This window comes from Coptis chinensis, chromosome 3 (genome assembly GCF_015680905.1).
Source record: "Coptis chinensis isolate HL-2020 chromosome 3, ASM1568090v1, whole genome shotgun sequence".
Lineage (NCBI taxonomy): Eukaryota > Viridiplantae > Streptophyta > Magnoliopsida > Ranunculales > Ranunculaceae > Coptis > Coptis chinensis.
Window position 1 is genome coordinate 105,418,958 of NC_141458.1, and position 23,731 is coordinate 105,442,688.

Consider the following 23,731-nt stretch of genomic DNA (forward strand, 5'->3'; position numbering starts at 1 on the left):
CTCGTCGACCGATCGCCCCCCCCTTTATGGGTTCAATGGATCCGGGGGCGATCCCATTGGTGATATTATACTTCCAGTCTCGGTGGGATCGGAGAGGACAAGATCACCTGCCATACACGGTTTTGCGTTCTAGACAGCAAGTCGCCGTACAATGCTATCCTCGGACGACGTTGGATTCATCAGATGCAGGCGGTACCGTCAACTTTACATCAAGTTCTCCGTTTCCCAGGACCTCGAGGAATGATGGAACTTATAAGCAATCAACTTGAAGCGTCATCAGAAACGAGGTCAAATCAACAAATGAGACCGCCACCGAACCGCCTCGCCACCACGGGGAACCCTCCAGCCTACACAATGGCACGCCGACCTAGTCGCGAGGTTCAACCCCCGAACCGCCAAGCGAGCGGGCTCTTACAAGCGAAGTTCTCTCAATGCGGTACCGACTTTCGCTCCCCGAGTCCTCGGTCGCCAGCCGCAGACCTCTAACATCGAACCAACGTCGGTACCTTTGTCGATTAAAGTTTGGGAGATCGTCCCTTTCATGTCGGGCCGCATACGGTTGTCGGCAGCAGCGCAATCCATCATCATGCTTGCGGCCAGGGGCCACTCAGTCGTGGATACCCGTGTCGGTTGCGAGCAATTAAGTCGCTTCCATACTCGTGACCGGTCAGTCGCCCCACGGTGTTCAGACCTCCTCCGATAGCGTGTCGCCGCGCAGTGCTTCACCATCAGTTGTAAAGCCTCCAGCGCCAGAAAAAGAAAAAGTGAATCTTGGCACCGAAGACAACCCCAAGTTTGTGTATGTAGGGGCTAACCTCGACCCCACACTCAGATCACAACTTGTAAATTTCTTATCTATGAATAAAGATGTTTTTGCTTGGTCGTATATCGATGTGCCCGGAATCGATCCTAAACTCGCATGCCACAAATTAAATGTAAACCCCAATGCTAGACCAGTCCGCCAGCGACCTCGTCGACTATCCCTGAGGTTTCAAAAAGCCATCAACGACGAGGTCGAAAAACTCAAGCAAGTCGGGTTCATCAGAAAGGTAGACTATCCCGAGTGGATTGCAAATATTGTCGCAGTCCCTAAAAAGAATGGCACAGTTCGTCTGTGCGTCGATTTCACGAATGTCAATCAAGCCACGCTTAAAAGGCGGTTTTCCCCTTGCCTCGCATCGACCAACTTGTCGACCAAACCTGTGGTCATGAGCTCCTCTCCTTTATGGATGCCTACAGTGGGTACAACCAAATCCCACTCGCTGAGGAAGATCAAGAAAAGACCTCATTCATTACGGAGCAAGGGATTTACTGCTACAACGTCCTCCGTTCGGCTGAAAGCGACGCGGCGATACCAACGCCTGGTCACTGACATGTTCCAAGATATGTTCGGCGACACCATGGAGGTCTACATTGGCGACATGGTCGTCAAAAGCGAAAAGTCGGTGATCACCTCACCCACTTAGAACAAAGCGTTCTCCGTGATCACGCCGTTCGGGCATGAAGTTGAACCAGAAAAATGCCTCTTCGGGCGCCCTCCCAAGTTTTTAGGGTATCAGGTATCGCAGCGTGGGATCGAGGCCAATCCTGACCAGATCCGAGCGTTCTTAGATATGCCCGATCCACGCACAAAGAAACAGATACAGAAGTTGTCGGGAATGGTAGCGGCCCTCAACCGATTCATATCAAGGGCCTCGGATAAGTGTAGACCGTTCTCGCAGCTCTCCAAAAAGGCGAGTCGTTCTCATGGAGCGATCAATGCCATCACGCATTTGCTACTCTCAAAGAGTATCTCACCACGCCTCCCGTCTTAGCCAAACCAATATATGGAGAGACTCTGGGCCTTTATCCGTCAGATCCGATTTCGCCATATTTCGGTTCTCTTTTAAAGAGGAGAACAATTCAGAGAAGCCGATCTACTTCACGAGTAAGACACTCACGCCAGCTGAAAAGAAATACGCCTTCCTGGAACGAGCCGTACTTGCTTTGTTGTATTCCGCACGAAAGTTCAGGCCGTATTTTCAGGCACATCAAATCAAAGTTCTTACCGACCTTCCTTTGAAGAAAATCCTCCACAAAGACAACAAGACTACTCGAATGGCGGGCGGGCGAAGAACTGGAAGAAAGCACCACATAGAGTTCGTACCCCGCACTTCTCAGAAAGGTCAAGTCGTCGCAGATTTCCTAGTGGATTTCCCAGTCGAGGACCTCAAATGGGAGCAAGAAACTGAGCTCCCAGACACAAAACCGAAGGTCAGCTCGACCTGGTCTCTCTTTGTGGATGGTTCTAGTAATCTCGGTGGCAGTGGCATTGGAGTCGTCTTAGTCTCCCCTGAGGGAAATATGATCGAAAAGTCAGTCCGCATTGACTTTGCAACTTCCAATAATGAAGCAGAGTACGAAGCGCTAATTAAGGGACTAAAGATGGGCTTCACAATTTCGGCGTTGAAGAGATCGAAGTCTTTAGTGACTCGCGAACCGGTCGTCGCCGGGGTTGCAAAAAGAAAGTACACTACCCACGAAGGTAACCTTTCCAAGTATCTTCGTGTCGTTCATCGGATTATTGCCTTCTTTTAAGCGGTACACATACATCATTTTTGCGTGAGGAGAACCGCCACTTGCGGTTTAGCTTACTTGGCTACCCAAACCCCGAAGCCGCGTTCCCGGCAAATTCTCATAGAAGTCGCCGATCGACCCGCATACCGTACGGGTCGACCACACCTTGATGATAAGCGACCTATTTCCTCTCTCTGGCAGTCAGTTGAGTCAAACATGGATGCAACCCATCATTGATTATATCCGAAGACGCAAGACGCCCCTCGAGGAGCGTCACAGGGCTAAGTTTGATCCCCCACCAAGCACGACGTTATTGTTTGATTCATGACAAATTGTTCAGAAAATCCGCTGGTGGCCCGCACTTACGGTGTGTTACCCCAGAACAGGGTCAGTTGATTTTTGCAGAAATCCATGAAGGAGAATGTGGAAATCACGCCGGCGGTCGCTCGTTAGCCCACAAGGCCATCTCTCAAGGATATTATTGGCCCCGAATGCAGATCGATGCCAAAGCATACGTTCTCAAATGTCTCAAATGCCAAACGTTTGGCCACAATATCATCCAACCCTTTTACCCGACAAGATAGCGAGCCGCGGGCCATTCCATGTGGGGCATGGACATTATGGGCCCATTCATTCCACGAAGAAAATGCGGTTTCCGCTTTGTCCTAGCTACAACTGACTACTTCACAAAGTGGGTCGAGGCTATTCCTTTGGCACACGTCAAGGAGTCGCATGTGAGAAACTTCATTTGGACCCACATCATCACCAGATTTGGTTTGCCACACACATTAGTAATGGATAGCGGGCCTCAATTCAAAGGCAGAACGGTTAAAGAGTTTCTAGCCAAGTGGAAGATTGTTCCGCCTTTTCTACTCCACAGATGCTCGAGTAATGGTCAAGGGAAGCCCGGTAACAAAGCAATCTTGGAAAACTTGAAGAAAAAGATTGAAAAGAATAAAAGCCAATGGCCAAATCAATTGGAAAATATTTTATGGGCCCACCGCACCCCTCGCCGATCGAAGATCGGGCGAAGTCTCCATTCTCCTTATATTATGGCACAGAAGCCGTAATTCCCACCGAAGCCGGCAAATACTACAACTCGATCGGAACTTGTTGTCGAGGGGACATCAGACATAACGTGTTATCACGAGAAGTCGACCTGTTGGAAGAAAAGCGGGACTTAGCTGCCATCAGAGTCGCATCTTATCAGCAAACTCTGAAGAACTCCTACAACAAGCGAGTTCGCCCTAGGTCTTTTCAATCTGGCGACCTAGTGCTCAAAAAGACACAGGACGATTCCAAGTTAGCACCTACATGGGAAGGCCCCTATATCGTGGAACGCGTCGTCGGAAATGGAGCATACTGGCTAAGAACCCAAGAGGGGAGGATACTGCCTCGCCCTTGGAATACTTATCTACTGAAAAAATTTTACCAGTAGCGATATTCATGTTGTACATCTTTCTGTTCACATTAATGAAAACTACGTTTCTGGGGCTAGTTAGTATGGTATAATTTATTTCCTTGTATTGACATGTCAACTAGTTTACACAGCATAGATAAACAACACGCTTACTGGGTCGACCACTCGCAACCAGTAGCCCGCTGTCGCACACAAGAACGCTCTCCGCGAGCATACAGCTCTCTGGAGCTTACAGGCTCTACAGCCTTTCCAAGTCTTGTTACGTCGAGGACCTATATTTCTAGGATCGACTACACGAGAACGGCTCTCCTCGAGGATCTGACTCTGCGGAGCTTACGAGGGCTCTGACCTTTCCAAGTCTTGTTAAGTCGAGGACCTATATTTCTAGGATCGACTACACGAGAACGCTCTCGCAAGCATCAGACTCTCGGAGCTTACAGCTCTCTGACCTTTCCAAGTCTTGTTACGCCGAGGACCTATATTTCTAGGATCGACTACACGAGAACGGCGAAAGCATACTGACTCTTCGGAGCTTCACAGTTCTACTGACCTTTCCAAGTCTTGTTACGTCGAGGGACCTATATTTCTAGGATCGACTATACGAGAACGCCTCGCGAGCATCTGACTCTCTGAGCTTACAGCTCTCTGACCTTTCCAAGTCTTGTTACGCCGGGGACCTATATTTCTAGGATCAACTACACGAGAACGCTCTCAGCGAGCATCTGACTCTCGAGCTTACAGGGCTCTGACCTTTCCAAGTCTTGTTACGTCGAGGACCTATATTTCTAGGATCGACTACACGAGAACGCCTCTCGAAAGCATCTGACTCTCTCTGGAGCTTACAGGCTCTACAGCCTTTCCAAGTCTTGGTACGTCGAGGACCTATATTTCTAGGATCGACTACACGAGAACGCTCTCCGGAGCTCACAGGCACCATAGCCTCTCCAATTCCTGTCACATTAACGACCTATATTTCTAGGGCTGACTACATGACAGGACGCATATTTCTAGAATCAGAATCAGGATACTAGTTACACACAACCACACGACAGCATGCATACACATCCAAAATAGCATTATGTGACCGTACGTCATACCAAATACATCCATCGATCTGCTGGGATTACCCAGGAAATCCAGATCGATGATCATTACAAAAATTCACCAAGTATTGAACTGCCACTTTCGTGGAAACCAGTCCTCTGAATAAAAATGGCGAACTGCTCAGGCAAGCCTGAAAAACAGCTCTATTGTTTGCTCTCGTATAAGAGAGAGAAATGTAGACAAACTTACAACTCAAGACGAACAGAGTCAAATACAGATCACCTTCTCAATTCTCAGTAATGACATGCTTATCTTCCGGCGAGGCTATTTTAGTCGGCAAAGATGCGAAGTGACCTCAAAGATCACACGATCTCGGGCTTTCCTTCCTTCCCGCAATCGTTTTTCTTCGGTGTGTCATACTTTTCGATCCAAAGCGACAAAGATAGGCAATACAGTTTCAAGATATCGCCTTCTTCGCTTTTCGCCACCACCCGACACTTCTTTGGCGTAAGGCGACCACCACAGCTAGTTCTCTTTCTAACTCTGTCACATCAGTCACTAGCACAGCATTTTCAGCAGTAGCGTTCTGGTACTTGGTAGTCATCACCTCCAACTTTCTCTTGTCAGCCCCCCACGCAGCCCGCATACACCCGAGCTCAACGTGAGGGTTGTCATCAACCTCAGCATTTTGAACAACCTCTTTCAACTTATCATACCCAGCAAGAAACTGCACGAATGAATCCAAAAATCAGCTCGCCATCATAGATAAATGCAATAGCTTAATCTATCAAGAACTTACCAGACAAGCAGCCATATCCATCGTCCCCAGTAGCGTCTCCATGTCCTCATATTTCACCTCTGCCTTATCACCATCCAGGACGATCCCCTTCAGAACGCTCGTCGCTATGGGCGCCGAGTGGAAGCTACAGTCTGACCGTTTCACCATACGCTTCTTCCCACTCTTCCCCACGAAGTAGAACTCGCTCCCCACATCACCACAATGCGGGACGAAGCTCTCCACCGATCGGGCGGGTTCGCGCCAGTGTCGCTACACCGCTAAGCGTGGCGACCGACGGTCGCCTTCCCCTCGGGCGACCTAAAGACAATACCGCCCGATTGGGGCCGCAAACCCTCTTAGGGCGCTTTTTTATGACTCTTCGTCTCTACAGCTTCAGCCTTCCTCTTCCCGCGATCATCATGCACGTGCGGTCGGAACTCCATCTTTTCCATTATCAGCAGAGAATTTTCCCTCGTGCTGTCCCTTCCTCTGGCATACGGACGACATCTAGCCATGATAACAGCCTAGAGCACAAACGTACTGTCACATCAGCTATAGTTTTTACCCCAACCTTTTCTCAACAAGAAAACCCTAACAGAAGAAAATAAACTTACCTGGATAAGCGGCAATGGAGGAGTGGCACAGCAAATGAGCAGAGCAAGTAGGCAGGCTGAAGCTTTGAGCAGAAGGCAAGCAAATACTTATCTTGGTATGTGATAAGCCGCTTAATTACCTTGAGGCGTAAGCAAACGCTTATCTCGCTTTCGCCATCATTACGTCCCTAAAACCGCCAGATCCCTCCATGTGTCGCACGCCAGGAACAACCGCTGTTAGTAGCACGGAACACGAAGTGTTTCGACTTGCCTCACAGAGCTGACGCCAGCGATCTGGTTCCCACATTACGAGCACCACCTCATTCAGACGTCGAGAAGATGTCATTACAACATACTTACCATTCTTCGCCACACGCACCATGGTCACATACAATGATAGTTGAGCAAGTAGTAATAAAGAAATAAGCAGCAATCATGGCATACGCACAAGCACCGATCTATATTAGCAAGATAGTTCAATAGTACGTTAACCGGGTTGCTGAGATTACTCAGGAAATCCAACCCGGCTAAATAACTTTCGTTATCACCTGCGTACCCCAGCACAAGGCGGAGCACCAGGTCGCTCTTCCTACTTAAGCTTACGAGTACTAAGACGAACTGCCTGGGTTACCCGGGTGAAACCAAATTTAATGTATCCAAATATATGTTTAAGCCGATGATTATCATAACAAATTTACAACTCGCCACCTCACGGGCTCAACAATTATACCTCCGCACCAATGCCCGTCAATCTCGCCTCCCTCCCATCTACCACAACAGATACTCCATCCAAATCTAGACTTCAAGAACACGCCGGCGCGGTGCTTCAATTCAGGTATTACGATCTTGGGCACGCCCTCTACAGAAATGAGATCACCACTCATTCCTCCAAACACTTGATCAATTTAATAATGCGATGTAATACGTGCATGTTCTGCCTTCAACGCGTTATAGTCCGCCTCCAGTTCAACAAAATCACCGTCCAGTACATCATAGGCTTTGGTAGCGTCCTGAGCAACCTTCTTGCAGTGTAAGGTATAATCGTTCAACCTCCCAATCCTAATCTCCATTTTGCCGGGCGTTCTCTTGACTCTTGAAGTTTTTTGCCTCGGCTCTTCCGCTTAGTTGTCTTTTCAAATCTTGGCTAAACTCGGCTTACGCTTCATGAGCTTTTTTCAGATCTTCCAGTTCCTCGCGTTCCATCTTCGAGGCCTCCTGGACGTTCTTCAATTCATCCGACAGCTTCACCACCGTCTCTTTATCTGCCTCCGCGAACAGCGCAATCTCCTTCAACTTCTGAAACCCGCTTACCAACTGCAAATACACACGCATGGTTGGTAGCCACAAAGAAACAGTATATATACAAAGACAAATATATCAGATAAAGTTTAGATGAGCGTACCAAACACTGTGCAATTTCCATTCGCCTCAGAGTATCAGCAAGACCCTTCTCATCCAGCTCCCTGCGGTTGCCATCTAGAGCTATCTGTTCTAACAGGCAACCCGCTATCTTGCTCGACCTGAAGCTACAATCACTCCACTTTACGGTGAATTTGCGCCCCATGCTCATCCGAAACACAAAATGCCCTTTCAAGTCGCCGGACCCCATCACCGCCTTTCCACTTTCGCCTTACGAAGCTTTTTCGCTTTTGGCACGGACTAGGTTCATTCTCCTCCGCGGCTCGACTTTCGCCCCGAAGGTGGCCAAGTCCATGACCTGTTCAGGTCGCGCTCCACTCCGGCGAGAAACCGGAGCCCCAGCCGGGCCACCATCAGAACCGGCCCCGGCGCTGGAGCTCTCCCCACGCGCGGGCCGCGCTACTTTTGTAGCTCGGACAGCGTCTTGCTCCGAGGCCTCACGCGGCCTTTTCTCCGACCTGCTCCTCGCTCGAGGATTGAAAACTACCGTTTCCAATTCCACAGGCGCATCGATCGAACCACCTTCTGGGCGGAAACTTGATCCTCCAGCCCCTGAGGAACCACCTCTCACAGGTCGCCTCACACCACCATGCCCCCGGTGCCTCTCTTCTCGCGTCACTAAATCACTTGGTCGTGCCTCCATCACTTCTGCCCTTATCTGACCTCGAGCTCGGTCTTTTTGCGCCTTCCTTTTTTCCCAGATCGTAGGCCCACCCTTCTCCACAAAAAAGTGTGTAACTTCAGGCAGCTTTACTCGCTTCTCTTCACGAGTCAACCGCGCGAACCTTTCTATTTCCCCACGATCAGTTCGCTGCTTCACGGAAAACTCTGTAGTCAAAACATAACAACGACCTGTTAGAATAACTATCAAACGTTCTGAAGGATAACAACAGAAAAAGTGTTCCTACCCACCAGATATGTTACAAATCCTAGTTCGCAGTATACACCCGCTCACACAGTAATTGCCAACTAGCAACAACGGTCTCTTAGTCCAAGCCTCATTGCTTACTCCATCAATCACCGCAGAACGCGTCGTCATGGTTTGCAAACTAAAATTCATGTTCCCTGATCGACGTACCACATAGTGCTCCACTATGTCAGCTACCCTTATGTCATATTCCCCACTCGCGTTCAATGTGTGTCGAACACCTTAAACAATCGCTGTGTGAGGTGTTAATTTAACCGACAGGGAGACTTCCAACAAAGCGCCAAGAAGTCGCACACCAGTTTCGAGAATGGTATGTGCATATGCGCTCTCAGCTGGCCCTCACAGATTATAACTCCACCGTTCGGCGGGTTATACTCCTCGCTACGAACGTTTTCACTCAATCGTGGCTCATATATCTCCAGGTCAGGGACCTTAATCCCATAGGCTGCCCTCAGTTCGGGGAAAGAGTTAGCAGCACGACGATTCACACTTCTAGGGGGCACATCGCTTGATGACGACATCTCCCCTCGACCTGACGTACCGGCCACGTCATCGATCTCCTGACCTGGATCGGGCACTACCCTCGCCTATCCTATCCTCTTCTTCCAACTCAACCCCCACGCTGGCACTTCCTGTTTCTTCATCCTCGTACTCTCCACAACTCAAAGATATCTCTCGGACCTCCTCCGATCGAGTATCATCAGAATCAGACATTATAACAACCCTTTTCTATCAACTAATCTAGCTTAAATCCTATAGTCTTACGCTGGTCTATTTAGCAAAATGCACTGACAGAGACGAAAGCAAATTGAAAAAGGAAAGGTAACAGCAGCAGAAGCACTCACCTGAGGAACCCTAGCTTGCGGAAGATGAAAACACGAAATGCCTTTTCACGGTCCCAAATTTGATTTTGTATCAACCACTGTTCGAGTTACAAGAAGTTATGATTACTGCCCTCACGCTTATAGCCCGCGCACACGTGTCCCAAGGTCCCGTCTTTTCAGCAGTTTCGGTAATCGCGGCGACACGTTTCTCTCAATCAAGCTTCGATTCTCATCGCGTGCATGTTACGACATAACTGCTCCTTTTCCCGCCAAAGCTTCAGCATGACTGAATTCAAAACTCATGTCATCCTGGTTGAGTCGTCCACCACAGTTCGCTCACGTTCCACATATTCTTTCTCTCAGCACAATGTTTCCTCTGGCATCAACACTCTACTGAGAGGGGGCTGTGTAGGGGAGCAGTATCTTATCATGTACACGGGCAACGAACTTCTCAGACGCCGACCCCGAGACCGGCGTGGAGGCTTCAGAACACCGATACATCGACCTCCAAGAGCGACCTACGAGAAAGGAGTACGAAGATGTTTCAGTACGAACACATAGCAGAACGCCTCGTGTAATGATAACCATCAGTGGTAATCATTACCCATCTCCGGAAAATAAGGTTAACCTCGTCAGCACCCAATGAGGACAAGACTTATAACAAAACTGGCTCAACACTCATTCAGGATCATCACCTTACACGTGCACCATGAACACACGTGTCTACAAGGTGTACATCCCCTTAGCCTATAAATACCATTTGATGGAACTACGTCGGGCCTGATTCCTCTCTCCCCCAGAGATAAGAAAGAGAAAAGACCAACGAGAGGATACGTAGGCAGTTCGCTCAGGAGCGAACTCGGCCCCAACAGAAAACCCAAAACACCCCTTTACATCTCTATTGCCTAAAACGGTAGACTAATAACTACTATGCAAAATTTAGAGTATGTTGTATGTGTGCTCTAGAATCTAGGCCCTCATATCATCAAAAGTTGTGTATGTACTATCCCACAAAATCTTGAATCAAGAGATGAGAATCCAGCGCACCGGTGCGTCCACCATACTCTAGAATCTCTAAACTACTAAGCCAATGAAATAGTTTCAACAACAATAAATTCTTACATTCTTCGTAAGACTGATTTAAAACTAACTTTTAGTTTGCTCCACTATCTCATGACATCAAAATGATTTAGTACCTAAGAAAACACAATCCGAACTCAATTTAAGAAATATGCAAACACATAACACATAATTTGTCACCAGCCAGTCGTTCGACACAAGACCATTAGTTCTTTATTTATACATTCCACAAACTAGGGTGCAAATCAAATAGCAATCTGTACAAAAATCACAACTTCTGAATGTATTCTAAAAGGGTGGAAAGCCAATGACTGCATAAACACATAAAAACCGTGACTGAAATCACTAAAACTTTCGCATATCTCCAGTCCCTTAATCACATTTGCTGAAATAGCTAAATATTCAACTCAAAGGACAATCAAAATCTGGATGAGATACACAAGTCTTTCTTAGCAATAGTTAATCAGACCTCATGTAAAATTACGAATCTCAGGAACTGGAGAAGACAGTGCGAGGGCTTCCAGTTGTTATTATGCCTGTCCCAAGTTAAAACAAGAAGAGTGTTTTTGCCAAAAGTTGTTATCAACTTATGAAGGAGTTTCGAAGAAAACAAGGGATATACTTTATTGTTCTTGACACCAAGATAGGTATTTTCTTTACATTGTTCCTTTAATTGGGAGCGGTCACAACTCACAAATTACATTTTGGCAAAAGAACGTTCTACAAAGGCTGCAAGGTACCTGTTAGATGTATTATTAATATTTATAATACACATATTTAATGTAATATTATAAAATATGCATTTAATAACACACATTCACTATTATGCTAAATGTTATATATATTTAGTATAATTTTATACCTAACAAATATAGACTATATATAATAACAATGTTTGGGTTTGCCTTTATTTAGTGTAATATAATATTAAATTCTATATATCAAAATCATACTAATCGGTTCCGGTTCCAGTTTCGGTTCGGGTACCCATCAGTTTTTTACTATTCGGTTTTAATGGTTTCGGTTCTTTATCGGTTCGGTTCTTGAAGACCCACTTTAAATGGGTCTAATATTTTAGGACCCAGAACCGCTATAAACCGTTTTGGTTCCGATTCCGATTCAGGTAATTGGGTACCCATGCACACCCCTAAAAACAGCTACCAATATAATATATGAAGGGGATGGTTATATGAACTCCACCTTATAGCGACTCCAAAGTTACTCCACTCATAAAAATGAACTTACAAAATGAACTGAGGACTAATTTTTTGTGGATGTGTACATCTCATGATGGAGAACACCCCCACCAAAAATCAGCTCAATTGAATATGTCTAACCTTGTCAAAAATTGTATCGAAATTAAAAAAATCTAGACCGTTGGATAATTTCATAACTTTCTAAATGATTTTTGATGAGGTTGTACATCTTCAAATGAGCTGATTTTTTGTGAAGATGATCTCTATTGTGTAGAAAACATCTCCACCAAAAATCAGCTTCTAGTTCATTGAGTTAAGTGGTGGAGTTCATTTGGAGTTCGTTTTAATGGAGTTCATATAACCATCCCCATATATGAATATCAAAACATAAGAGAACATGCAAATCTGATCCAAGTTAAGAATAAGAATAAGAATATTAAGCCATATGCAAATCTAATATGCAACAACATATGAGGTGATTTAATACTAACATGCAACAACATATGACATATGCAAATCTTATCCAAGTTAAGAATAAGAATAAGAATATTAAGCCATAACAGAAAATATGCAACTCGGGTGGTTTTTTCACTTTTTAATAGTAGTATGCTGTAACATATGCTATATCATAGATATGAACAACCATGTAAAGTGAGCACTAAGTTTTGCATTGATTCACATTAACATTAACATTATGGTCTTCACAACACTAATTATTTTCAGTTAGTGTTCAAGCATTAGTAGTTTAGTCAGCAAGTAAAACAAATTTGCATAAAGGTAACGTACCACAGCCAAATTAAAACATGGTCTCTTTAATTATTTTTCCTTGTAAGAAGCATGTTTGCTTAGGAACTATGAAGACCTTGAAAATGTTAGAGTGGTTTCTCTCTTAAAAACTAGCCCTTGTTTCTTTCTCTTGGTTTGTAATGAGAGCTTGAGAGTGGATAGAGAAATAGATGAGAGTGCTAGAGAGAAGTAGTTATTATAACAACAAGAGCATATTGATCCATATTGCTGATGTCGTCCTTGTTTGGTGAGGGAGTAATGTACAGTAGTGTTAAACATGGCAGAACATAGAGAAAGTAAGGTGCAAAGAAGAAAGTTGACTGGGCCCATGCATAGGCCCCAACACTAAACCGTATTCAAGGCTCCGTTCTCCTTATAAAAGCCCACTATAATTATGAATTAATGTGTTAATTCACTTTTGTTATTGATACTGGTCTCCCGGCCATAGTTAGCAATTCGGCGAATAATTTGTGAATAATTTGCAAATTTATCGTTTAATTCGGAAAACGTTTAAAAGTTCGTATTTTTCAATGATACGGAATTATTCATTAATTCGGCAAGGAATCATTAATTCTAGAATAATTAACTCCCGCATTGATTCCATAGTTAGCAATTCAGGGAATAATGTGAATTTGCAAATTATTCGCGAATTTATCGTATTTTCACTATAAGTCTACTGTTGTTCGGTCTTTTGTGTGTATACGATGTTTAAATTGTACACACACTGACACACTCAAACGTGATTCATTCAAGTACCTTACTCACGTGCACGTTGCAAAATACTAAACCAAATTCAACACTAAATCATAATCATGCTGTCTCTAACCTATTTTGGGTTCATAGACAAATTCAAAACGGGTTAGGTCGTCGATCCCTAACAACACGCACCTGTCAACACTAAATCATCTCATAAAAACACAAATTCTAATCGAAGCTCGAATTTTATTCAAATACTTTCCGTATCAAATTTTTGTCGCATTACGATTTGCTCACTATGCTTCCGACACATGCAATGCGTGTATTTCTTTCACACTTATTTGGTGTTCATTGTTTTTGAGATTCAAAACCTACTACTTATAATAACTTCTTAATCATTTGTTCCAAAAAAAGTCTTTATGTATTTTTGGTATTTAACATCTTTAAAATTATAAAATTAAATTAGGAGGAGCCTAAATTAAAATTTCAATTAGAATAACTAACTATTGAAGTAGTGAGTGTACTTGTAAGTTTTTATCAATCTAGTGAACATACTTTGGCATCCTTGTAAGTAATTTAATTGTGACTCAATGAACTTATTATTTTCTTTCCAATTGAGTGATTATGTCTGTAAAGGTTCATATTAGTCACGACCTTACAACTCCAGGGAATTGGGGAAGATGGAGGTTTAGTATTGACTTGACTGAGCTCGCGTTATGTATGATTTGCCTACGTATCTAGTTCTCCGGTAAACTGGAATCAAGTTTGCTGAGTTCCTCTTGATTGACCCTTTGAATAGAAAATGGAGATTGATCGTGGAGAACAAATAATGCTCTTGGAGAGTGAATAAGATGGAGAGTCGAGATGATCTCCTCCCCTTCTGCTGTTAGTTCCCTCCTCATTTATAGCATGTGACATTTGGTCAATGTGCCTCTTGAATGAGCTTAAATACGAATGCAAATAAAGTACATGGTTGCTATTATAGAATTGCTGTAATGATTGGCTTTCCGTCTTTGAGTGTTGCAAGACCTGGTTGCTGTTATAAAATACGTGTATTTTCCACAAGGACATCAACAACGGAATTTCACGAAATATGTCATTTGATTTCGAAATCTCGAAATTGATGTAATTTCACTAAATTATTATGGTTTGTAGTCTTGGTAAATCAGAGCACTAATTATGAGGCCACCCACTCCCACTTATGAGGCCAATGAGTAGGGCAGGGAACGGGTCGAATATGCCTATATCCGAATCCGAACCCGAATAGTTTGACAATATCCGAACCCGAACTCGAATCCAAATAAAACCAAAATTTAATATCTGAACCCGACCGACCAGATCGGATAACACTAAAAATAAAAAAAAAAAACCCCAAAAATTATATCCGAACCCGAACCCGAATCTGACCCAAATAAATAAACGGATATGAAAATGCACCCAAACCCGATGTATTCAGTAATCGGGTAGGGTCGGATTAGGGTATACCGACCGATTACTTGCCCTACCAATGAGGCCACTCCCCACTTATTATGACTTCACTACTTCAGCTTTGACTCTGACTATGGGTTAGTTCAGCAGGTACGATGGCTTCTTACATGTGGCCACTCATACCACTCATACACTTGCTTCTCTAATGGTTTTGGGCTTTGATTGACTGCAGTAGGTAAAACATTGTTTGACTCCAAAACCTTTTCTTTTTCTTTCTCGAGGCCCTTCTTTCTCAGCAAGAACCCTAAACCCCAATAATCGAAACAAGGAACAATTCCCTTAAACAACAAGGGCAAACAACAAATGCTCTCTCTCTCAGGTAACACAATCATTTCTTAAATTCCTAATCTATTTTAGTGGAAGGTGTAATAGCAATACTAGCTAGAGTTGCTTGCTGACTTGGTAAGAAGCTCTTTAATTGTTTGTTGTTAAAGAAGAAAACAATGTGCTGATTTTTTTTTATTATTAAAATTAAAGGGCCAAAATTAAAATTAATTTAGAAATAGTGAACTTGTGTTGATTGAAACAAGGACCAAAAAACCCTAAATTATTGTCGCAAGAGAACCATGTGGTGTTGATTGACTATTAATTATATGTAAACTGAATTTTTTACAAAACTATGCTACCTAGTTGGAAGACTTGTTTTCCTGCCACATAACTATGGAGATAAGGGTTTGGTGGTTGTTGGATTACAGATGTATATGAGTGATTGAATTGGTATGTAATTATAATCACTTGCATATATGTAAAGTTATGTCCAGTCATATATGTAAACTATAGATTAAGCATCGTTTTTAGCTTCATTTAGAACTTGCTAAAACCATAAGTAGGTTTGGTAATTTCAAACTTAGAAGCCAAAGAGTCAGTAGTAAGATTGGTATCAACTATCCATATTCCATAATTCCAAATTGTAGATTTCACAGATCAACTTTTCTATAGCTTTTAGTTTGAGAATTACGTTGATGAATTGCTCTGTACCTTACAAAAATATCCAACTTCTTGTATCAAATAATTTCTCTTTTGGCCTCTGTCTGGTTTGTTGGCACTTGGTATTTCATTGGTTTCACATAGAACAGTGTCGTCGGAAAAAGGAGACCTGACCTTGAGTTCTATATTGAGTTTTCATAGAGTTAAAACTCTCAATACAGTTCATCAATTGTTAATGCTATATGTGGAATGGAATTCTTGAGAGACAAGAGTCTAGTAGTGAGGGAGAGATGTGGACATCGACATGTAGTGAAGGAGAGGTGGAGGTCACAAATTGCAAATTGACATGTAGTGAGGGAGAGATGTGGACTTTCTTTATGTTTTATCCTTTTCATTTTGAGTTGTTGTTGGAAGTGAAACTTAAGTTTTCTATGGATCAAGAGAAGCTTATAGCTATATTCAACAAACTTATTTCTCCTGTTGACTTTGCGAAGTAAAAAAATGAGTGAAAATCATGTGTTCCAAATTCCCACCCACCCCTTCTTTGCTTATATAGAGTTAGATATCTAACATATTCATTTTTAGAAATTACTAATCTTTGTTTGTATTCCATGTCTACCTCATGCACCTCATGCAGACAAAGGTGAATTTTGATAAGGAGTGCAAAATCTGTACACCGCCATTCAAAGTGTTCAGGTGGAGACCAGGTCGCGATGCAAGGTACAAAAAATAGAGTTGGTACCTTAAAATTTTGGTATTTAAGTTGATCGGTTTATTGTTTGAAAAGACACCTATAAAAATGAAATTTACATATACCTTAAAGAGGTCGGTACCTTAAAATCTTATTTGTTGCCACTGAGTGTTGGTTTAGCAGCAATTGAATTGGGTAGGCAGGTGCATTGCATTGTAATATATTCTTTACACATTTTTTTTTAGCAAATTTAGGAATTCCCGTGCCTCATGTGAGTATGTCAAGCTGTGTATTTATTTTGAAGCAAGCAATCATGATCTAGGCAGTTATGCTATATGATTTTTTCGGAGTTGGATATATATGGTTTTATTTGCTTGTTTGGGATTAAGGAAACGGAGCATGCTAAGGTAATCCTTTGGGCAATTTCAAATGGCAGACCAATTTCATTTACCCTTTTGTTGGCATCACCAGTGATCACATTGCGAGTGGAGTTGCTTGAACCTTTGCTGTTAAAAAACCCTTTTCATCTTCTAAAACCAGGCCTTTGTAGCATAATCACCAACGAGTTATCATAGTTTGGATTGTTCGAAGCCAAAACTCGTTGGCGATTATGTTACACGAGCTTGGTTTGAGAAGATATAGATGTTTTTTTATTAGGTATGGTTTCAGGCTACTCCTCTCGCAGTGTGATTACCTGTTACATGTATTTCTGGTAAAGGATAATAGCAAACTCAGGATGGTTATCTTCTTAAGAAGATACTAGTAACAGGTATTTATGTAAATGATATTATACTCAAGATGACTATATTCTCCATAAGTTACCGATTCTGGGTAAGTTTTGGAGAATATAGAAACTGAAGTCAAATATATTTTACGAGAAATACAAGTTTCTGTGTATCTTCTAAGAACGCGTCTAACTTCTGAATAAATTCTCAAAAGATACTAGTTACAAGTATTTATGGTAAAGGATATTTTACTCAGGATGGGTATATTCTTCAGAAGATACCTGTATGTATCACGTATTTCTGGTAAAGGATATTTTACTCATGATGGCTATATTCTTCAAAAGATACCTGTACAAGGTATTTATGGTAAAGGATACTTTACTCATGATGACTATATTCTTCATAAGTTACATGTAATAAGTATTTATGGTAAATGATATTTTACTCAGGATGACTATATTCTTAGTGTAGGTTGAGATATACTTGGGGACAACTGTTCAAAACACAAAAGGACCAGAGGTGAGAGATAACTCTAAGTTGTACTTCAGTGCAGTGCATTCAGATTCAGTTGTAATTCAATAAAATGGGATAATAGGCCGGAGGAGAGATGTTATGGTGTCTTTTTATGTTTTTAAGGTATATTTTAGTGAATAATTTTTTATGATGGTCTTGTGTTGTGTTTGCAACAATATTTGGATTTCAGAATATTTTTATGAGAAGAATTAGAGGAAAAAAAGAAAGAAAGCAAAAGACAAGTTAGAATGGTATTTCATTGCTAAGTTCTGTTGATCCGAAATGAAAGGTAAGATTAAGATGTTTGATTTTCACACAAAATGTCCTTTAGTGTTTGGTTTCAAGATCGACTTTTACCTCAGTAGTATCTGACTTTCTTATGTTCTCATCGAACCATAGAATTTGAGGTTAAAAGGATTCTTGTAGTTCCAATTATATTTTAGATTATTTGACCTTCAGGAGTTCAGGTTCATTGATATATAGATTTATGAAATGGAGTTTTGAGAAGTATTAGGTAGAGTTCAGTTATTGGGAATCTTGGATTTTTGTGTGCTGAAATTGAATGTTAAACGAATAGTGTAAGCTATACAAATTTTTTATATCATCACTTCTTGGAGCATATGGTAACTATGACATCCATTTATTTTGATACATTAAACTAAGGCTAAACTAATGATATATAATTGATTTGTTTGTTGTTTCAATCATTTCTCGTAGACACCAAATATTCTTTAACATATGACTAATCTAGTAATAGAGACTACCTTGACTTGTTTGATAATAATCATATAGGGTACTAGGTTGTTGTATTAAAGAATGTAATGCAAATCAATATCTATAGTACAAGCTACTAGTATTCTTTGAGTGTTTCTAGTTATGGTTATGGGACAACCTGTAGGTTGGCTCATGGATTACGTGTTTTAGTTATTCATATTAGTTAGTAGAAAAAGTACTATGTGACTAGTTACTCTGTATTAATTTTTGAGTCGTAGTTTCACTATTGTAGATTTGCTAGAATTTTAAGAAAGCTTAGCGCTGGTTTGATTTCGAGCTCAATTTTGTTTAGTTAGAGTTTGAACTAGATTTTTATCAAAACATGAAAGAGTAAGATTTGGAAGTCTACTTTCTATTCCAATTGGCCTCATTGCATTCCGAGGCCCGTGGAATTAGTTATGGCATCTGGAAGTTTGGGTAAAAGCTTGTTCTATAAATATAGATAAATATCTGTCATAGTGATACATCACATTAGAAATGGTTTAGCATCATGACAAATATAATAAGTGAAAAATCTTAAACAGTCAAATGTTAGACGGTTCCATGGTGGTCAATATTTCATTGTTAGTGCAGTCCCAAGCCAATAACCCACCGATAACCGAATCAATGTATGAAAATATTTGAAAAGGAAGTTAGGATAGAGTTGGCTATTCGGTGCATGTTTAGTTATAATGATTTTTCTTCTCAAATAGAAAAAAAAATTAATTTGAGAGGATAAATTATTATAACTGAACATCCACCGGAGGTAGCTAACTCTATCATGTCTAACTTTTCAAGTATTTCCTTACGTTGTAGGTTAAGTTTGGGTAAAAACTTGTTCCATAGATATAGATAAATATCTGTCACAATGATACATCACATTAGAAATGGTTTAACATCGTGACAAATGTAATAAATGAAAAATCTTCAACAGTCAAATGTTAGACCAGGTCGCGATGCAAGATACAAAAAAACATAGAGTTGTTATTAGACGTGTTGTAAGCTTAAAAATGTTTGCCAAGTTTGCCTCTTGGATTTGCAGTATGGATTACCAGTACAAGTTTGCGACACTGCACTTGCTATCAATTCCAATGATTCCATTCTGAGGAGTGATGTCAACAGGGAGTACTTTGTAGAGGAACATGATCGCAAGGTATGTGGATACTGTTTTTCATCCTTTCTCTTATAGCATTTAGACTTTTAGTCTTCTAAATTTTGTTTGTAGTCTTTGTTACCTAGATACATTAAAGTAGGCTTGGCGTTCTTGTTTGAAATGTTATCTCAATGCCATGCTGGAGTCATATCGTGGTGTATCTAGGTAATGTGGGTATTAGCTAAAGTGATACATAGTAGGATGAGAAGCATATTTATACTCGCAATAACATGTGTGTTTGCTAGGGAGTCTAGTCTAGCTGGTTTGGATACAATGATATTAGCTCAAAGGGTATCCTTATTACTACTCATTGGTATCAGATTCTTAACTGACTAATGAATGGGACGTTTCAATTAACGCATGCGCTTATATTTATGCCTTGAGGTCTCAATGATCCATATTACTGAACGAATGTAATTGGAGGTTTGGTTCTTCGTAGGACGAGGCCATTACTGAATTGGAAATTATGGTATTTACTTTCATGAGTTCCTAAAATGGAACTACAACTAGCTACTATGGTTCTTTGTTGACAGTTACTCATCACAAAATTTAGGTTTTGGATTTTGAACTCCTTATCTTTGAAAGCTGGCATTTTATTTATTTATTTTCTTAAAAAGAGTTTCAAGTTAGTTTCTCATCAACTTCATGTCCTTAGTTTTAGATCCTTAAGCAGTATGCCAATATCAATGCTTAGTTGGTCAAACTATGTTTACTCTTGTTATGGTGTTTCAATTTGGTTTTCCTTTTAAATGAGCTAGGCATTATCTGCTGACTCATTGATTTTACATATTGTTTAATGACTAGTGTTATTAATAAAAATATGGCAGTGTCATTGTAAATGGTTCACTCCACAGGTTTTCCTTTTCCTTTGGAGCTTATTATTTCAAATGATTATTTTACAGGCTAGAGTTGGCATTGACTACGAATCCTCATTCGGTAAAGTGCGCCCAAATGACACTATATTGAAACTTCAAAGGACAACACCATATTACAAAAGAAATAGAGCGCATGTGTGTAGTTTCTATGTTCGAGGGGAATGCACAAGAGGTGCCAAATGCCCTTATCGGCATGAAATGCCCATTACTGGGGAGTTATCTCACAAAATATCAAGGATCGTTACTATGGGTATGTGTGTTTGTTGGTTACCTGTTTTACTTCCAATTAATCTTATTTCAAGGTAATCGTTTTTATAGTGTCAGAATACTAGTTTGCTGAAAATTAGGATTTTTATTAAGTTTGAGCTATTTTTACTCCTAGTTAGGTTGGCATTGAGACTTCGAGTTCTACACGAAAAAATAAGTTTACATATCCTAGTTTCTAAATAATCAAGTCATGTCTAATTTGGATAAATGTAGGAAAAATTATCGCATTAACAAGTTGGCTAGAAAATCTACCGTGTTATCCTTCGATATGCATGAACCAGTTTTGGGAAATATGTCTAGTAATGAACAAAGAGTTTCTTAAACTTTTCTTGGGTGTTTTATGTAGTGTTTATAGCATACTTTTAGATGGTGGCCGGTTTTGTTTGGAACTAAAATGAATCTTAAGATAGTTTTTGAGCAATTTTGACTTATAGATTCACTGTGCATCACTAGGGCTAAAACTCTATATATTAATGTGGGAGTATTTGGAACTTGTTGTGTCTATTTTTTTTAGATGATCCAAGGCATTGGTTTCCTTATCTGTAAATATAATGAGATTTATACATATTGGTTTCGGATTCTCTTTATTGCTTGAGGAATTTTATGCTTGAATGTCGTGGAGACTGTTTGGTTACAAATGAACCCTCTTTTGCTATTTTCGGGGGTTTCAAAAGAAAAAGAAAAAACAAAAAAAAAAAAGACGTGCTAACATACAAGAAAACGAGAGAGACACAAAGGAGAGCCTACTACTTAACAGTGCTTGAGAGAAAAAGGGAGAAGAAGACAGCCACTTAATGCATCCTTGACGCGTAATCAATTTTCGAGTTCACTGGTTTATTTTTCCTACGTTTACTACCATTTTTGCTACTTCAAATTTCATGTGAGTCAACCATGTATTTATTGATTGATTGGTAGCATTATATAGGCCTGCAACTTTTTTGAATGATGTGAATTCATTGGATTCTTGTTATAGGGTTTTCATATTCACAATTTCAAAACTATTATGGGTAATTTATGCATAGAAAACTTGGTTGATGTCCACGTCTACCTCATGCAGACAATGGTGAATTTTGATAAGGAGTGCAAAATTTGTACACGGCCATTCACAATGTTCAGGTGGAGACTAGGTCGCGATGCAAGGTAAAAAAAAATAGAGATTCGTCAGATGTGTTGTAAGCTTAAAAATGTGTGCCAAGTTTGCCTCATTCGGTATTGACACTATGTTGAAACTTCAAAGGACAACACCATATCCTGTTTCAGTAAAGCGCGCCCAAATGACACTATATTGAAACTTCAAAGGACAACACCGTATTACAAAAGAAATACGTGCAAGTGGATCATTGGCTTTTGGTAGGGGATGGTGGTGTAAACATAACATGAGGAGTTGATTTCTATGGAATACAACATTTCTCCCTTGAACACTCATTCATGTTCTCTTCTCTGGATTTCTTTATTTTGCATTTATAATATAACTAGTGCATGAATTGTTTAATACTTATTCTTGGGGCTTTGTTTGGATTTTGTTTATGATTTGGTGTTGCTTTCATCTTTATAATGTGCGACTGATTCTAGAATTTGTTAGTCCGTACTTAGAGTGATTTGTTAGTCTACCTAGTTGCCCCTACTAAATTTCATATTGTTAGCCTTTATGTTCAAGGATACTTTTATGTTAAGTGGAGCTCTTGTTGGTTCATGTGGCACCCAATTACACAATTTAGTACTAGGTTTTGTTAATTGGACTAGTATGCTAAGTGACTTAGAGCTCTTCCTTCCGCTAAATCTTGCATTGAGGAGATTTGACTTAAACATATGTCTTTATTTAGGCTCTTGGGTGGAATTCTGAACATGTACTAGGTTTTGGTTATTTTAAATAAGCTTTTATTGACTGTCTTATTGTTATCATTTTGTAGGTACTAAGGAACTCAAAAATGGAGATGGCAAGACCTTTTGTAAAGTGAAGATAAGCATTGTGATGCGACTGCAACTGTTGTTCGGGAGAGTTCCAATGACCTTAGTAGTGAGTCTGATCCTATTTTGGCACCAACTTATGTAAGTGAAGACAGCGCTGATGACATAGAAGTCAATGAACAAGGTCAACCAATCAATGAGACTGCTATGTTGGATAGAGTTGTATGTAATATGGGACTGCGACAACCAAGTAGCTTAGTTTTCTGAAGGAAACTTTTCATTTCTTTAGATGTTACTTTCGACATGTCAATTGTAATGTTGTAGGTTGGATATCATGTATTAGTTTTTAGATGAAGTATGCTATTTAGTATCCAGAACATGTGTGTTACACAAACCAATTGGAGGGTTCTGATGTAAGAGTACCATAAGGCGGGTTAAGGTCCCTAGGTATTATCTTTGGACCTCTTTTGTTTCTCTTTTAGAAAGTTTTATGGTAAGTACCATTTGTTAATGATGTAAACATTTTGATATCTATCGGACTTAGAAGTATATATTTAATTTGTGTTTTCGGTAATGACTTTGTACGAGGTGCTTGGATGATTTGGAATTAGTCGAGACATTTAAGTTCTTTGGCGTACTAAGTCATATAGTTACAGTGATCTCATTTTTGTAAACCAATTATTTAACTGTTCTGGTATTCGTCGAGACGGTTAAGTAGTTGGGTTAATGAATGAGAAGTATACATTGTTTTAATTTGTAGGTTATGATAGGTTTTATATCTATATGAAATGTTGAAAATACTGAGGAGACTCTATCAAAAAAATTTCCAGAAAAGTCATGCATCTTAAGTATAAAATTGTTTGAGATTTGGGGCGTGTTGTGTTTTTATTTATGAAATGTTGATTTTGACTTCCATAGTAACCAAAGCACACATCAAACTACTCAATATGGACATTCCTCTAAATAATCCAACCTCTAAGTAAATCGTGAGAAATAAAAATGAAATTACATACTACATGGAAAATCCATAAATTTTAAGAGCAAGAGATGGGCATTCATCAAAATTCGTTCGTAAATACTCAAAAAACTCCATCAAAATTTGTAAATACTC

General features: G+C 40.6%; 1 long non-coding RNA gene across 5 annotated transcripts; it reads left to right on the forward strand.

The window, feature by feature from the left end:
• Positions 1–15,114: 15,114 nt before the first annotated feature.
• Positions 15,115–23,194, forward strand: LOC147512545 (uncharacterized). 5 transcript variants are annotated; one of them, XR_015215013.1, is made up of 7 exons: positions 15,115–15,210; positions 16,373–16,455; positions 17,623–17,953; positions 19,460–19,570; positions 20,473–20,695; positions 21,770–21,852; positions 22,623–23,194. It is a non-coding gene; the product is annotated as an uncharacterized LOC147512545 (long non-coding RNA). The 5 variants fall into 5 exon arrangements; XR_015215014.1 differs by having other exon boundaries at positions 17,623–17,670; positions 17,855–19,570; XR_015215015.1 differs by having other exon boundaries at positions 17,623–17,670.
• The last annotated feature ends 537 nt before the right edge of the window (positions 23,195–23,731 follow it).